This window comes from Elephantulus edwardii, unplaced genomic scaffold, assembly GCF_000299155.1.
Source record: "Elephantulus edwardii isolate Elephantulus edwardi_28Jun2011 unplaced genomic scaffold, EleEdw1.0 scaffold00473, whole genome shotgun sequence".
Lineage (NCBI taxonomy): Eukaryota > Metazoa > Chordata > Mammalia > Macroscelidea > Macroscelididae > Elephantulus > Elephantulus edwardii.
In genome coordinates this window covers 616,816-634,965 of record NW_006400223.1, presented here as the reverse complement: position 1 = coordinate 634,965, position 18,150 = coordinate 616,816, and the positions used below count along the sequence as shown (strand labels likewise).

General features: G+C 41.4%; 1 pseudogene; it reads right to left on the bottom strand.

Moving 5' to 3' along the window:
• Window positions 1-14,207: 14,207 nt before the first annotated feature.
• Window positions 14,208-14,564, bottom strand: LOC102845440 (annotated as a pseudogene).
• Between the last annotated feature and the right edge of the window lie 3,586 nt (window positions 14,565-18,150).

Here is an 18,150-nt window from a genome sequence, read left to right as displayed (position 1 = left end):
AGAGTAGAGGGACAGCACAGGAGGGGAAGACCCTCTATGAGGTGGATTGATTCAGTGACTGGGGTAATCGGGATGGGTGTGTCAGAGGCAATGCGATTGACACAGGATAGAGCAGGTTTTAGGGCTGTTGTACATAGGGTCAGTATGAGTCACAAATGACTCGACGGCACATAACAACAACCAACAACAATTTTCCTACATTCATGGTTTTCACGTTTTATGTTCCAGTCACTAGTTTCTGCTTACAGCTGTTCCTCCTTCTTTGTGTTTCCATACTTGAAAGCCCCATCTCAGTGGCTCTGTCTGCTAGTCTAAGTGTGTTTTAGTGTACCTAGGCTTTTTGAAGGCCTGCAACAAACAGATGTTGCCCTAGATGTTGCTCACCAAGTTGTGCCAAAAAATCTGGAGGACAACCACCTGCCAACTGGCTGAAAGAGATCTATATTTGTTTCCGTTCCAAAGAAAGGTGATCTGACAGAGTGTGGAAATTATTGAACAACATCGTTAATATCACATGCAAGCAAGATTCTGCTGAAGATATCCAAAATGATTGGAACAGTACATCAACAGAGAACTACCAGAAGTGCTGGCTGAGTTTAGAAGGGGTTGTAGTACTAGGGATATTGTAGGTAATGTTAGATAGCTCTTGGCTGGAAGCAACAAATACGAGAGGAATATCTATCTGTGTTTCATTGACTATGCAAAGGCATTTGACTGTGTGGACCACAACAAACTGTGGCTGACTCTGAGAAGAATGGGAATCCCAGAACACTTGATCATGCTTATGAGAAACCTATACTTGGACCAGGAGACATTAATCAGAACAGAGCAAGGGAACACTGCATGGTTCAAAGTAGAGAAGGGTGTATGCCAGGAATGTGTCCTATCTCCAAACCTTTTCAATCTATATGCAGAACACATTATCCAGGAGGCTGGGTTCTATGAGGAGATATGTGGCATCAGAACTGGAGGAAGACTCACAATAGTCTGTGTTATGCAGATGACACACCCTGCTTGCTGAAACTGAGGAGGACCTGAAGCATTTGCTGCAGAAGGTCAAGAACTGCAGCCTTTAATATAGATTGAAGCTCAATATCAAGAAAACAAAGATTCTCACCACTAGGTCAATTGGCATTATCATGATGGATGGTGAAGAGACTGAGATTGTTAATAGCTTTAGTTTGCTTGGCTACACAAGCAACACTCTTGGTACCAGCAACCAGGAAATTAAAAGATGTGTTGGCAAAGTCTGCTGTTAGAGACCTTTCCAGAGTACTGAAGAGCAATGATGTCAGTCTGGAGACCAAGGTGCTCCCGATGTAGGCCATGGTCTTTGCAATCACTTGTTATGCATCAGAGAAGTGGAGAATGACTAGGGATGATAGAAGGAGAATTGATGCCTTTCAGTTGTGGTGTTGGAGAAGAGTATTGAATATATCATGAACTGCTAATAAAATGAACAGATTTGTCCTGGAGAGGGTAAAGCCAGGCTGCTCTTTGGAGGCAAGGATTCTGGAGCTTTGTCTGACATAATTTGGACATGTTGCAAGGCAGAATCTGTTCTTGGAGAGGAACATCCTGCTTAGGAGAGTGGAGGGACAGCGCAGGAGAGGAAGACCCTTGATTAGGTGGATTGATTCAGTGACTGGGGTAATAGGGAAAGGTGTGTCAGAGCCAGTAAGATTGGCATGGGATAGATCAAGGCTTAGGGCTGTTGTACATAGGGTCACAGTAAATCATAGGTGGATTGATGACACATAATAACACCAACAACAGTTGCCTGCCAGTGGTTTAGAGCATTTCTTCATGTGTCTTTTGGCCATTTGAATGTCCTCCTCTGTGGAAAGTCTTTCCATGTCTTTTGCTTGCTTTGTAAATGGATTATCGGTTTTTTTCTTCTGGATGCTCTGTAGGATCCTGTAAACTTTGGGGATGACACCCTTGTCCGAGTTGATATTGCCAAATGTCTGTTCCCAGTCAGTAGATTTTCTTTTTACCCTGTTGGAAAAAATTTTTAATGAGCACATATATTTAATCTTTGGAAGGTTCAGCATTCATGTATATTTCCTTGTATGACCCCATTAGATAGTTAAGATCCCAATAATACACTCATTTTGTTCTAAATTTTGGGTTTTTTCCCCCTGATTTTTATTAGTTTCTTTTACTGAGTTGTTAAAAGTATTTGCATAAACATGCATGTAGAATTCTAACGGCCTAGTGGGTAAGGAGTTATGCTGTCAAATTAAAGGCAAGCTGTTTGAATCCATGAGCTGTTGCTCTGCAGTGAAAAGATGGGAATTCTCCTTTCATGCTACTTACTGTTTCTTAAAACCCACTGAATCGTCTGGTATAGTTTGGTTCTGACTCTATGGTCTCTAACAATAACATATATATGATGTCAGTCTGAGAGCTGGACAGTGAGTAAGGGTGACAGAAGAATCAAAGCCTTTGAGTGTGGTGCTGGAGAAGAGAGAACTGAATGTCCCATGGACCAAAAGAATATATAGAACTGTCCAGGAGAAAGTAAAACAAAGTTGCTACTTGGAGGCAAGGATTTGGGAGCTCCATCTCACATACTTTGGGCGTGTTACCAAGAAGGACCGGTCCGGCGAGCTCTGATGGCCTAGTGGCAAGAAGCTGCAACTGCAATCTCAGAGATGCACGGTTCGAATCCACCAGATGCTCTGCTGGAGAAGGAGGAACAATCTCCTCCTGTACCAGTCAGATCTGATTTGATGGTACACTCAAAAAATAATGAAATAAAATAATTTAAAAAAATAAAAAAGGAAAAATAAAAGAAGGACCAGTCCTTGGAAAAGGACATCATGCCTGGAAGGGTAGAGGGTCAGTGCAGGAGAGGAAGGCCCTGGCTGAGATTGACACAGTACCTGGGCTAAGGGGGCACATGTGTTGGAGGCAGTGAGATTGGCTCAGAATAGAACAGGGTTCAGAGCTATTGTACACAGAGCCACTATGATTCGACAACACTTAACAATAGTAACTTATGTTATATAATTTCTCTGTTCTCATAAATCACCTGGTTTGCAAGACTATGCTACAGTGGACTCATTACCTGTGACTTCATATATTGCTGCATGTACATGCCAATTCCCATCTCCACATTTGATTTACAGAGGAAAGACAGATGAGAATAACATAAAGGTACAACAGCAAACATTTATTCATAATAGGGGAAACTAATAATAATAGGAGAAAATGAAGACAGGGAATTGTACACATCAGAGAGCACCCTATCTTCTCAGATCTGTAGGGAAACAGTCCATGGTTCTCCCTCCTTTAATAGTCTCTGACTGCTGGCTTTTCCTTCAGTATGATAGCTTGGTGTGACTGATGAACTGCATGTGAAAGGATCTTTGAAACTCAATGCCATTCTGTCTCTCCTCTGGATGATATCTCCTGGTGGAGAAGGGCTGTCCCTTCTGTCCCCTCTCTGGTGGGTCCTTCCAGGTACTTGACTTGAAGTGTCAGAGTTTCCAGAAAACGTGTAAAGTTTTTAAAATATTGAACTTAACAGTGAGAGGACTTGATTAAATGAGGGACTAGGTACTATCTCATGTCCAAATCTATAAGCTTGACAAACCAAATCCCAAAGAAGAGATACTGGTTGTGTTTGCCTGCAGGGTCATTCTAGTCTGTAAAAGTCCTCTGTGATATCTCTAAGCCATCTCAGTACAGGACTTTGAGGAATATTACTCAATGAGTTTATTAATTTTCTTGTGTTTCTCTCAATCTGATTTTTCATCTCTACTTGTCTAGAGGATTGAAGATCATATTGTGCATTATAGTTTTTAGGAATCTGAAAACATTTGAATAGTTTGAACAGGAGAAAAAAATGGAATGACTTCCTTTAACCATACAGGTGTTGTGGTTTCCCAATTTAGGGGTTGTGTTCACTAATAGCCTCTTGACCATTGTTGAAGCATTGATTCTAAGGAGAAACCCCTTTAGGGAATCCATACCTCCCCACAATATAACTAGACAGAATATTTTACCTTGCATTGGCCTTAATTCTGTGACTTCTAACTGCCACCAACTTCCTTGTATATCCGGCCTGAAAACTTTGCTGCACTGAACTTGTGAGTGAGCTGTGAAGAAATCTGTTGACAAATATCAAATGTATTTAACATTTTGATTAATTCTGTCTTTCTCGTAGATGTAGTATGAGACAAGGGCCTTGAAAAGTCCTCTTACACAGATCTTTTTTCTGATGACTTTGTTAAGGAATCCCCATGGGTCAGTAGAATTTGCTTTCACCCCCTCAAATTGTCTACTTTTAGGGAAGTACATTTTTGTACAGAAGCAAAAGTTTCCTGCATGGCTTTTAAGTTGTGTGTGTTCTGTGGCTTAAAATCTACAGTCTCAGATCTGCCAGACATATCAGCTTTTAGAAATGTTTTCATTTGGTTCTCTGTGAGCTCTACAGGCTATTTCCTTCCCAGAATACAGCCATTGTCCATTAGACATACTGGTTCTGATGAAGTAAAAAATTCCCTTTATTTTTAAATGTTCATTTACTTCAAGGCAGACATCAAGCACATGTTAGTTATTGGCATATATGTGCTCCTTTGGAGTCTAGACCAGGAATTAAAGCTCTCCTGTTACTATTAACCTATCAGCAACTTGATGGCAAATAACAACAACCACAGACTAAACTTCAGAAAAACAGAAGTTCCCACATTTCCCACATTCCTAGTGCATGACTAGTTTCCCATTTCTGTTGTAAACTGGAGAGGGCCTTTTGTAAATGGAATTTTTCAGCCTAGTGATATAAACAAATGCCCTAAACATATTCCCTCAGTTTGACAATGGCACACTTTTCTAGTGTTTGTAAAACAAATAATTCAAATTAAGCCCAAAGAAATCTTTCATACTGTTCTTTAGTATCTGAGGCTATCAGGTAATCATTTAGAAGTTGAATTATCATAGATGTCACTGTTGGGACAGATTTCTCTAACTTTTTCTGCCAGAGACGGAAAAAATAAGAGCTCCTTTGGAACAATTTCTAAACTTCACTCAACTTGAATCACAATTTAGACTTGTCTACTGGAAAAGAGGAAGAAGAAAATATAGAATATAGATTACACACACAGGAAAAACTTCAGAGGCCTGTATATCATGGTGAGAGTATGTCAGGGGAAAATGGAACAACTATTATTGTAGCAGTCTTTGCTTTGCTAATTATCTTTTAACCACATGTATTTCTTCTGGTTGAACACTTGATAGAGATACTGCTTTATACATGCTTATAGATTATTCTTATAATAATCTGGTTTTATTGGTTCTGTATTTTAAACTCAGGGTCCAAACTGGATCATGTCTTCAGATGTGACACAGTCATGGTGGCTGTGGCCTCTATCCTCCAGAGTGTACACTGTTGTCAGATAAGAGCCTTCCTTTTCTGACAACTCCAGAAACACTCCATCTACTGTGCAGAAGAGGGTAGCATTTAAGTTACACAGTCAGTTTTCTAACAAGGGCCTTATAGGAGAATCAGGGAAAAGTAAGAGAACTCGTTGCCTTGTTAGAGAACCCAACAAGTGAGAACCATGGAGGAAAAGGAACATGAGCACATGGAACACAACCACCTGAACAAAACAGACGACGCAAAGTGAGAAGCCCCAGAGCACTGCAGACTCGCTGCCCCTAAACCTCTCCTCATGTCTTTCATGTCCTGAATTCTTCAGGATGGAACTACGCACCAAGGGTTTCCTAGCTTTCTGGACTTCTCAGGATCTTGTTCCTGCAGTGCCTGCATCATTCCCAGTGACATCCTGCCTGCAATTCTCTTCAGATGAGGTTACAATAATGACATGCATGTTCCCCTTCTTCAGTACTTCCCTTTACAGGTAAGGGAGTATAACCTTTACTGGCTACTTCTGAGAAATTAATAATTTCTTCTTCCTAATCTAAACTGTGCCAAAAGACAGAGTAGCTGGTTCTAATAGTTGAGTCCTCATCCTTTTGGGATGTTTATATGGTTTTGTTATTTTCTTTCTCCATCCTATTATTCTTTCCGTCACCTGAGTTTGGTAAGAAGAGGTCAACAAACTGTGGAGAGGCAACTTTATCCTTCCCTTAGATTCATGTCAATCAATTTGGGACTCTTCATAAAACACTGGTGGAAATGAATGAGTGATCCACATGACTCCTGCCTAGTCTATTAGAGCTTCTTCCAAATCCCTCTTAGGGGAAAGGCTTTACAATGAATGAGTGACCCACTTGACTCCTGACTAGTCTATTAGAGCTTCTTCTGAATTCCTCTTAGGGGAATGGCTTTACGATGATTGCTCCCCACCCTCTGGATGGGTCCCCCTCCATGGTTATGAGAACTTACTGAAGTACAAACTTCCCTTGACCACAGTATCCCTTGATAAATTTCTCATTCCCGAAACCCTATAAGGTTTTTGCAAATCTCTATACTCAAACAGGCTCTTCATTATAATTTAAAGAAGTTGAATCCTTAACCTTGTTTTCAGAGAAAGACATGATAGAGTTGTAAATGGCTCACATGACAAAAACAATTATCTCTCTTTGTTGGGGTAAAGCTGAAGAAGGGCACAGGATCACATGATTTGGGAGATAGAGAGACCAGAGCTGGTCCAGGAAAGAATTTAGTCCCTCTAATCCACACATTTCCTCTCTCCTCCTGGCCCACTGTATCATTTTGATTATTTTTCCACATCACATTTTGAATCATTCCCATGTGTAGTGAATTTGTTACTTGCTATTGAATGAACTAATTCATCTCAAGAATATTTATTTGTTGATAATGAGGTCTGTGTAAACACCCCAGTAAATATATCTGTGTATCCAAATTGAAAGAATTGCCTTCTGTACACTGCAGGACTGAAATCTTATACTTCACATACTCGCTCCTTCTCCTCCTTCTCAACTGGGAAGGAAATATTAAATCCTGTGGACACCACCCCTCTCCACATTCCCAGCTTCTTACTCACATTTTGGTGCCACCTGGCTGTTCTGACAGGATTCTGGACACCATATGCCTATGATTACTCAGCAGTCAGATCCTCAATTTGGAGGTGGTGGTTTGTCTTTAGAATGTGGAGTGAGACGGGACCAGTGAAGGTCAGGGGCTGAGCAGCAGTGTCAGGAGGTGATGAGTCAGCCATGGGGTTTCTGTTCTTTCATTCCTGCTGGGTGCCCTGCAGAAAGTTCTGGAAGGGCTGGGACAGTGAGGAGGCAAGGGGTCCTGGGGAGCTGGATTCTTCCTCCCTAAAGACGGGGCAGCCACTCCAGCACATTGCATGAAGGACCATCCCAGATTCTATCTCCGCCTGGAGAGTCTTGCCTCTTCTGTTTCTTGCCCAATTTCTGCTTTTTCTTCTGGCAGGGAGAATGCAGGGGCAACAGGTGGTGGATCTTTTTGTGCTGCTGGCCGGGAGGCAGTTTTGGAAGGCTGCCTTGTGCTGGAATGTGAGGTGGGCAGAGGTTTACCACCTAAAGCAATGTTGATTTTCTGGAGCCTTTCTCTCCTGTCCCTTTCCAGATCCTCAGAGGTGACTCGATAACCTGGTTCAGGGGCTGGAGGTAGCACAAGAGGGTCTCCATTCCTCTGATGGAGCAGAGGAGTCCTGTGCTTCTGGGGTCTAAAAGGGACACGTGGAGGAGAGACATCTCTTAGGCTTTGTATCTGCTGTGAGAGCACATCTGAGACTTTCACGTTGGATGTTCCTCTGAGAGGTCGCTGGAGCTGATGGGGTGGAATGATGATCTCCTATGGCCACTCTCTCTGGGCACCTCTGTGGTAGCTGGGACCAGGATGTGGACCCATCCCTCTTCCTCTGAAGTGGTGGGAAGTCTTGTATTGAACTATAAGGACTAGTGATGACATTTCTTTTCTTACAGTAATTCAGAAATGGGCCCCGAATCTTCTTGATGGAATTCTTTTTCAAGATCTTTGTATGGTGGCTTCTCTTCAGAGTTCAAATGTGAACTGTGGTTCTGTTCTTGACAATGGGAATCCTTTTCTTACCCATCCCACTGTCCCCTGACTGCAGATTGTTCCTCTTTAGCTATCCCCTTCTTTCTACTTTGCTTGACATTTAGCACAGTGTCCAAAGGAGGATCTTGGGCCACCCTGGATGTGAGCCACACAGAAGGTTTGACCTTTTTCTGCACAGAATAGAGTTTGAGTTTGTCCTTTTCGTTGGTCAATTTAATCTTGGGCAGCACCAGCTTCTTTTGCATGTGATGCCAGCATATTGAAGTGCCCACCCCTAGAAAGGAATACAGGGTCTGCAGGACCACAGAGGAACATCTCTGAGCTGCTTTGACAAACTGCCTTGATGTACTCACGGGATCCTGGTTGGATAGGTAGTGGGTGTGTCCACGGCTAGGGGCAGCTGACAGGTGTCTGTAAGGTTGTCACCCAGCGCTGTACTCGGATGGACGTGAGGGTCGAAGCCTGCTCAGGGGCAACCCATCAGAGCAGTTCTTCTATCTATTGTTCAATTAGAGGAATTGGAGAGAGGAACACCAAATCTTCTCCTGTAGCTTCCACTACAGCAAAGGTGAGGCACGCACTGTTGAGCCTGTTGGCCTGGATTGTCTTTTAAATCAGTTATCCAAGATCAGGCACGTGCAAAGAACGAGCACGTCACTCCAGGCGTCTGCACACAGGACAGCTAAGAGTCACGCGCACAGCACACGTACAGGGCAGCAAGGGACGAGGGCACGAGCACAGGGCAGCAAGGGACGAGGGCACGCGCACAGAATCAAGCGCAGTCTCGTGCACACGTCGGTCAGTGTGGGACTATGGTGCACACACAGAATCAGGTGAAGGCTCATGCACAGGATGGTGTGGGACGAGAACATGCACAGGAGCTGGTGCACACTCTTGCACAGGAAAGCCTGGTGTTAATAATATAGAAAGGAAGTTGTTTTCCTTGGTCACGAAAATGAAAAGGAAATTAAAAGACATGTTGCATTTGGAAAATCTGCTGTGAAGGACCTGCATAAACTATTAAAAACAACATTGTCAGTTTAGAGACTAAGGTGCATCTGATCTAATACATGGTTTTTTCAATCACTTTCTATGCATCTAAGGATGACAGAAGAAGAATCTATGCCTTGTTTCGTGACGCTAGAGTACTGAATATCTCATTAACTGTCAAATGAACTAACAAGGTGTGGGTTAAATAAAGTACAACCAGAATGCTCATTACAGGCAAAAGAGGTGAAACTGCTTCTCACATGCTTTGGGCACAATATCAGGAAAAGCTAGTTCTTGGAAAAAGCCATCATGTTGGGAAAGGTGGAGGGTCAGAGAAAGAGGAAGACCCTCCATAAGATGGATTGTCTCAGTGACAGTAACAATGGAGAGAGCAGGGCAGAGATTGTGAGGATTCAACATGATTCAGATTTGTTTTGGGTTTTGTTTTCATTTTATTGCTTTTTTTCCTGATTCACATGTCCTTTATTTGTCACCATCTGACCAGCAGTACACGGACTTACAATCAACTGTAATCTAGGTGTGCAATGATCTGAGGAGTACAGTACATTTTAGTCTTTGAAACTTGAAAAGAATTCCAAATACCAGCAGTCTCTGGGTTATAACAATCTGACTTAATGAATACCGTTAATAATTGTTTCCTATATAAGGCACAGTATATTAAAAACTGGAGAGACACACAGTAATTCATAATAACAGTCAGGTGTTACTTTGAGATGTGCATGAAATGTTGTCATTATTACTGTATTATTTAAAATGTATTTTTTACTAATGGTATAAAATGTAAATTGATTAATAATTTTATAAAATATAATTAAAATTAGTTTCTATAAATTATTACAAAAATTTATTTTTATGCATAGAAAAATACACAGAAAAACATTTGAACATCAGATGTTTGATATGAACTATACCTAATCATTACAATGTACATACAAAGGCTTAGAGATGGGTTTGGGAATAGAGCTTGTTTGTACTGCAAGGATTTCCCAGAGAAACAAATGCCCCCAAATTTAAACTTTGACCCAACAGAAGCAGTTTAACAATTTTAAGAATTTGACATTTTTGATTCTTCTTTGGTGCAACCCCAGTGTCAAAAAAAGAACTGACAAAAGTATTTTTCTGGCTCCAAAATGACTAAAAAGTATTTGCTTCTTTAGAGTCTCTAGCTTCTATTTTTGTGTTTTTAGGTCTTAGTGGGTGCCTATCAAGTCTAGATATGTGTTTAGCTAGTATTTGCTGAATAAAAAAACATTTAAAATCCCCCAAATTATGAATCTCTGAGTAAAAAAAATTCATTGTGTGAACTCTATATAAATTCTTCCAAAGTACAAACTCAAATTTCGAATTTTTGTTTTGGATATGTGATAAATTTTTTTAAGCATACATCAATAAAACATATTAACAACATGTATCCAGACATTTACATTACAAATGAAGGAATTTGCCGCTCATTGCAGTTTGATAAGTGGAAATGACACATACATAATGCAATGGCAAATATGTGCAATAATTTTTTAAAATGTCCTATAAAGGGTAGTTTATAGGAAGGAAAAGTCTGCAAGACTCTTTGTTAGATTCATCAGGCAAACAAAATATTAAAACTCTGTTCGTTTTAATACACAATAGATTGGAAACCTCTACAGGAAGGCCCCACATGAGCGATGGCTACACCAGGATCTCACCCCTTGTGTTCCATGCACATAACTATTAAACGTTTGAATCATAGGAGTCATATAAATGCACAGAATCTGAATGGAGGCCTGTCAGAAAGAGAAAAATGGTTATTCCTGCATAAATAAATGAATCATAAGGGGTGAGGAAGGAGAAGAAGTGTGAGCACACTCTGCATGGTGTGAGAAACCTTTCTGCCTCAATTTAGCTCTCACCCCCATTACCCACAAAACAATGAAGCTTGAGATCTCACCTGCTGAGTTTAACGTGTGTGCATTAGAGAACCAAATCTAGATTAAAAAGATGAAATGCCCTATGCTCTTGGATTGTTGTTGCTATGTGTCATTGAGTCATTTGCGACTTACAACAACCCTATGTACTCTGAACTCTGTTCTATCCTGAGTCAGTCTGTGTCAATTCATCTCATCCAGGGGCTTCCTCTCCTGTACTGTCCCTTCATCATTTCAAGTCTGATGTCTTTCTCCAGGTACTGATCTCTCCTGGCCACGTGCCCAAAGTATGTGATATGGAGCTTCAAAATTCTTGCCTCCAGGGAGAAGCCTGGTTTCATCCTCTCTGGGATAAATGTGTCTGTTCTCTTAGAAATGAACATAGACTGAAAATGTATGGAGACAGGATGCATTCTTGATACACTGATTTTGAACTATGCAGTGTTTTCTTACTGTGTTCACTTCAAGAGTTCAAGACTTTTCTGCAACACAGAAGAAGGCATCAATTCTTGTTATCTGTAGTCAATATTCAACTCTCTGATGCATAGCAAGTAATTTCAAAGACCATAGCTTGGGTCAGGCACACATTAGTCTCCAAACTCATTTCATTGCTCTTCAGCACTTTTGAGAGGTCCCTGTCACAGCTTTCCTCAGAGCAAGTTTTCTTTTAACTTCTTGACTTCTGGTGCCAAGAGTGTTGATTATAGAGATGAGCAAGTTGAAATTGTTAACAACTTGAATTTCTTCTGCATCTTTCATGATATCGCAAATTAGACTAGTGGTGAGAATCTTTGCCTTCTTGAGGTTGGGAGTCCATGTGACCCCCATGGAGTCTCCTGTCCACAGAGACCCTCTTCTCCTATTTCTGCAGTAGTGCTAAACCCACTCCCCTCCATGGTTTCCTCTGGAAGAATCTCCTGATTTCTCTTCTATTCAGGTCTGTTTTTTTCCTCATCAGACACTTGATCATACTTTCACACTCCTCTGTGAGCATCAAGGAAAGTGACCTGCCCTGCTCTCTGCCTCTAGACCCTTGTGCTCCAGATACTTAGTAGTTCACGTGCCCCCCATGAGCCATGAGCTCAAGTTCTCCTTCCCACCAGACCAGAGGCCTCACAGGAAGGTCATGTGTCAGTAATGTCTTCACCAGGATCTCATCCCAGTCTTCCATGCACATTAAGGGTTTGAATCATAAGTGTCATAGATCCAGTTAATGTGAGAGTTTGGGTCAGCCAGAAAGAGGAAGCTTCTGAAAGCCTCATACTCAATAGAAAGTGAATATTGAGGTTAGGAGGGTGTTCTGTGAGACAGGCTCTTGGTTGTTCTGTGAAATGGGTGCTCACCACTTGTAGTCCTCAACTGTTCCCAGACTTAGGGTAGCCCAGGTACTTGTTCTCCATGACTCCTCAGCCACTGTGATCTTTCAGGTCTTGGCAGGGTCTGCTTCACACACGATACCACATGTGCTCCTCTCAGGCCCAGCCAGGGCAAATAGACCGTAATACCCAGCTTACTGTCAGTCGGCTCCCCACAGTGTAGAACTGCATCTCTGAGGGACATAGGTCAGGTAGTGAGTGGTTGTGGATTTGCCCAGGGGGCTCTTCCTCCCTAAACACATATGCATAGGATAAGAGAGAATGGAACAGCTGAGCTCCAGACCTGGATGCTCAGCAGGGCTGTGTCCACCGTGGCCTGAATCCCTCTCCACCTCATGCTCCTCTCCCATTGCACAGGGAGGGACAGACCTCAGAGACTCTGAGGAAGGTGTACAGCCTGTAATTCCCTTTAGTTCAGGTAATAAATGAAGTCTTAGTCCTCTTGCCTCACCCATGAATTCCTATGTTTGCAGAGTTCCTATCTTAAGCTGAGCTGACTCAGCAGGCCACTGCATCATTTTCTGGGGCCAAGTTCTCCTGCATCCAGAATAATATATACATTGACTGTGTCCATTGGTTCCAGAAGAGTCCAGAGAAGGGTCTCAAATTTGTGATGTGTATGCTCATAAGTATTATGTCTGGAACCAGGGAGGATGATCCCTGATTGTTTCTTAAACTCTGGATCTGGTTTAGATAGGGCATTATCATCCAGAACATACAAAAGATGAGGCTGACCACTACTTAGGGGCCAACCAGGGTAGTGGGAGCCACCACCTGTAACCACAGTGACACAGGAGAGAAGCGGTGAGAATAAAATACCTCCCCACTGGTCTCTCTCCAGTGTCATAACTGAGAGATCAGGAGGACATTCCTGCTTCCCCTGTGAGTTTCTACCTTCCTCCCCATTGGTCCTCTCTTTCCATTGTCATGATTCAGATATCAGGAGGATATCCCTAACCCCCCTGTGAGTTTCTACCTTGTAGACATTTTGATGACACGGGATTTTCTGTGAGGATGGTCCATATTTCTGTGCCCTCTACTAGGACAAGTCTGGTGTCAAGAAAGCTATGCTACAATTCCAAAGCACTCAGTAAAATTCCAACAGATGCTCTGTGGGAATTTGATGGACAATCTCCTCCCATGCATTTTACTGCCTCTGAAAACTGCTGAAGAGTCAGCTATGGGTCAGTTTCCACTTAACAGCACACAACAACAGCAGCACAGTAGCTGGCACTCAGCTCTGAATGTCTAAATTGCCTCAGATATAGAAAAATTTAACAAGATCAGAGTAAGAGTAATTCACAACTTAATAAAGAGAAATCAGTGTAATGTATACATACCATTTTTCACAAGTGACAGACACATCACTTGTCTGTCAATTTGCAGTACTGCTATGGCTTCAGTGTTGCCATAGTCCTGGAAACTGTTCTATGGGTGTATCAAATACTGTTTCTGCCGCTAATGGTGGACAGATTGCAAAAGAGCTTCCAGATTGTGAAGCGGGATTGGTAAGCCATTTCTAAAACAATTGGCCTGTGAAATCTTATGAATAACAGTGGAACATGGCCTGACATATGGCACCAAGTGAGCCATCACATTAAAATATTTAAAAAATATATAGTCATATATAAAGAGCTACCTACTCAATGTAGTGTTGACCTTAGTGATTAGTAAGCATTCTGGGCCCTCTGTGTTTTTTTTTCTCTTCAAAGGATTTTATTTTCACGTAGCCATCATTAGACTATGATTTTATTTCCACATAGCCACCACTAGACCATGATTTTATTTCCAAGCAAGCACCACAAGACCATGATTCCAGAGGGTGCAAAAAACCCCCCTATTTGCTTAGTACTGCCCTTCACTGAGGGCATGCAAATACATCTCCATGTAGTTCTCAGGAATTATAATCCAATAACTAAAAACATGTCTTCATTTTCAACTGACATAAGGTTTGTTAGGAAAACTTCTTAATAATTTATTCAGTTTTTTGGGAGATAAACTCCCAGACTCTCCCATGGTGTCCTGTGTAGATGTCATCTTGCGGGCTGCCTCGGCGCTTGAAGCTCAGTCGAAGAAGTCCCGGATCTCTTTTCTGCACGCTTCGTCGCGGAACTCATTCTGTTTCCAGCAAGCCATCATAACTGACATTTCTGTAATATAGGTCGCCTCGCCCTTCTCTTGGCGCCGCTCCCCGACGGGGTTGGCTAGAATGAGGGGCTTGTTGGGCTTGAGGACAGGCTTTTTTGGGTTCCCTAAGCGAGCAAGGCGGCCCCACAGGCTGGGCGCCGCCATTGCCTGACGAACTCCCAGGTTTTCAGGTGGAACTTAATTTGCTGATTTTACAGGACTTATATGAGATTAGTTGTAAGCATTTATAATAAACTGCAATCTTGAATGTATAAAACATGAATCTAGGAAAATTGGTAGTTGGCAAATTTGCCAATATGAAATGTTGTTATTATGTGTCATCAATTTGGAAATGACTCACAGCTGACACTCCAGCAAACTTTCAGAGGTTGTCAATTTCTCAGGAGAATAAGGCTCATCTTTTACCTGTGGAGCAACTGGAGGATTCATACTGGTGGTATTTGAGTTGACAGCACAACTCTTTCACACTGACCCCTCAGAGCTCCCTAAAATGGAGAGAATGCCTAACATATCTTTTTTTTTTTATATCATTTTAATGAGCATTTACAGAGATTTTGGATTTCCATTCATTCATTGCTGCACCTAACATTTCTTTTTAAGAAGTTAACCCAATTCCACTGATATGTTGAGTGGGATTTCAGAGAATGTAAATTGCATGGTAAGAGAAGGTTTATGTTCTGTGAAATGACGGGTGGATTCAAGCTACCTGCCTGAGAGTCATTGTTTTTGAAGTTGTGTGCCCCATCAGTGCCCCAGAATGTGCCCCCAACGAGTGTGTCTTCAGAGGCTATAAATCATGTGGGAGAAGACTGACCTTTATCCCATGAAATTACTGATAGATTTGAACAACCTGATTTGGAGTTGGTGTTGCAACTTTTTACTGAAACTATGAATGAAAAAATGGATTACTTCAGCCATTTTAAAATAGCTAAAATCATGTGATTGATTATGCTGCAAATTATAAATTGAGCTGCAATGGTGCCACATTTATTTTGAAAAGTCACTATTCAGAAATACAATACTGTTGACTATAGGAAATTACTTATAAATGTAAGAGGTAGACTGGCAAATAATACTATTATTCAAGTTTATCTAACATGTGCTAGCAAAAGATGGAGAAATTGAGGATTTTTAGTAGAATGTGAAATTTGGGAACCAAGAACAAGGATCAGTATTCTGAAAATATGGACTTGGTGACAGAAATGGACCAGGGGATAGAATGATAGAATTCTACACAGTGAATGATTTATTCATTGTAAATACCTTTTGTGTGTGTGTGTGTGTGCCCAAGCTTATTGAAAATACTACAGCACAGCAGACAGACTCAAACTGCCCCACGTGGTGTTTTGAAATTCATCCCAATTGTGGGCTGAGTCACCTGCAGTTTGGACAGACTGCCAAAGTCCAAGAATTTCAGCGTTTCCTTAGTATCAGGATGTACTTCAATGATCTCCTGATCCAGGGCTGAAACCTCTGGTACATAATTATCTCTCCTTTCTTTTTCCTCCTCCTGCAGCTTAATGGAGATGCCTCTCACAGGCCCTCTCTGAATCCGCTTCATCAGATGTGTGACATAGCCTGCTATCTTGTTCCGGAGTTTCTTGCTGGGAATAATGGCAATCTCCTCGCACACGCACTTGTTCATGTGGAAGTCATTACTCAGGCGCGTATAGTGTTTCTCAATGATGACCCGGACCACCTTCTTCATGGTTTTGGTGCGAACGTGGCCCATGTTGGCGGGTCCTTGGTGAAAGAGTGTAAATACCTTTTATAAGAAACATAAATGAAGGTTATACATGGATTTCACCTGATGGTATGCACAGGAATAAGTTCGACTACATCTGTGGAAGGAATCATAGTTGAAGTTCAATCTCAGCAGTAAAAACGAGGCCTGATGTTGATTGTGGAAAAGACCATCAACTATTCATATGTAAATTCAAATTAAAACTAAAAATGGCCAAAACATATCCACAGGAATCCAAATTTCATCTTGAGTCTATGACCCCTGTATTTAAAAACCAACTCAAGGAACAGGTTTGAGGCCTTGAAAACTAATGAATGAACCAGATGAGGATATCAAGAATATCATCCACAAACAATTAAAAAGATCATTACAAAGAAAGAAGAAGAAGATGAAAATGGATGTCAGTAGAGACTCTGAATATTGCACTAGAACACTGAGAAGCCAAAGCAAAGAGAATAAGCCAAAAATTTGAATAGAAGATTTCAGAGAGTAGCTCAAGAAGACAAAGCAAAGTATTATGATGAAATGAGCAAGGAGCCAGAGTCAGAAAATCAAAAGGGCTGAACTCACTCCGCAATTCTTAAGCTGAAGGAACCAAATTCAAGGTGCGAATCACAATGTTTAAAGATGTTAAGGACAGAATATTGAATGATCCATAAAGCATTAAATGAAGATTAAAGGAGTATGTAGAGTCACTGTACCAAAAAAGAATAAGCTAGCACAGAAGAATTTCTAGAAACAACATATGATCAAGAGTTCATGGTTAAAAAGGGACAAATTCAGGCTTCTTTGAAGGACTTTGCAAAGAATAAAACTCCAGGAATTGATGGAATACCAATTGATATATTTCAACAAACAAATGCTGCCTTGGATGTGCTCAACAGGTTGTGCCAAGAGATCCAGAGGACAACTACCTGGCCAACTGAGAGGAAGAGATCCATATTGATTCCCATTCAGAAAAAGGTGACCCAACAGAGTGTGGAAATTATTGAACAATATCACTAATATAACACACAAGCAAATTCCTGCTGAAGATTATCCAAAAATGACTGGAACATTGACAGAGATATACCAGAAATACAAGCTGAGATTGGAAGAGGTCATGGCGGTCATGGCGCTAGAGACATTTCAGATGGATCTTGGTATGAAGCAAAAAGTACCAGTCTGTCTTTCATTGATTATGAAAAGGCATTTAACTGTGTAGATCACAACAAATTGTAGCTAACCTTGAAAAGAACGTGAATCGCTGTGGTATATTTGCACAATGGAATACTATGCTGCATTGAAGAACAAGGAACTCATGCAATATTATTCAAAATGGGTGACCCTGGAGGACATTATGCTGAGTGAGGTATCTCAGTCACAAAGGGACAAATGCTATATGGTGCCACTGTTGTAGAATGAGGCTGGCATTGGGGTGGGGTAAGACTGAGAAAAACTGGATGAAATATGTTTACGGCATTGAAGTCTACGGGGGAGAGAATAGTCTAAAAGTATTATATTTTAGGGCATTATTTTTATCGTAGGAGTACGCAATGAGGGTTGCAGAGTGGATTATATTTGGGGGTAGAGGGTGGGGTTTGGGGAGGTGCGGGGGGATTGTGTACCAATGAGGGAGTTTTTCTTTTGCTTTTCAAGGAGAGGAGCAAACGGGGGGGGGGGGGGGTTTGTGCGGGGAGAAGGGTGCAACAATGAATGAATGGAATTCCAAAATCTCTGTAGATGTTCGTTGAAATGAAAAATAAACAAACTAAATTTAAAAAAAAAGAAGAAAAAAAAAAGAACGTGAATCTCAGAACACTTGACTGTTTTTATGTGAAACCTATACCTATACCAGGAAGTAGTCCTCAGAACCAAGCAAGGAAACACTGAATGGTTCAAAATAAAAGAAGAGTGTATCAGGGACAACCTATCTCCATACCTTTTCAATCTTTATGCAGAACAGATAATTCAGGAAGCTGGGCTTTATGAGGAGGATGTGGCATC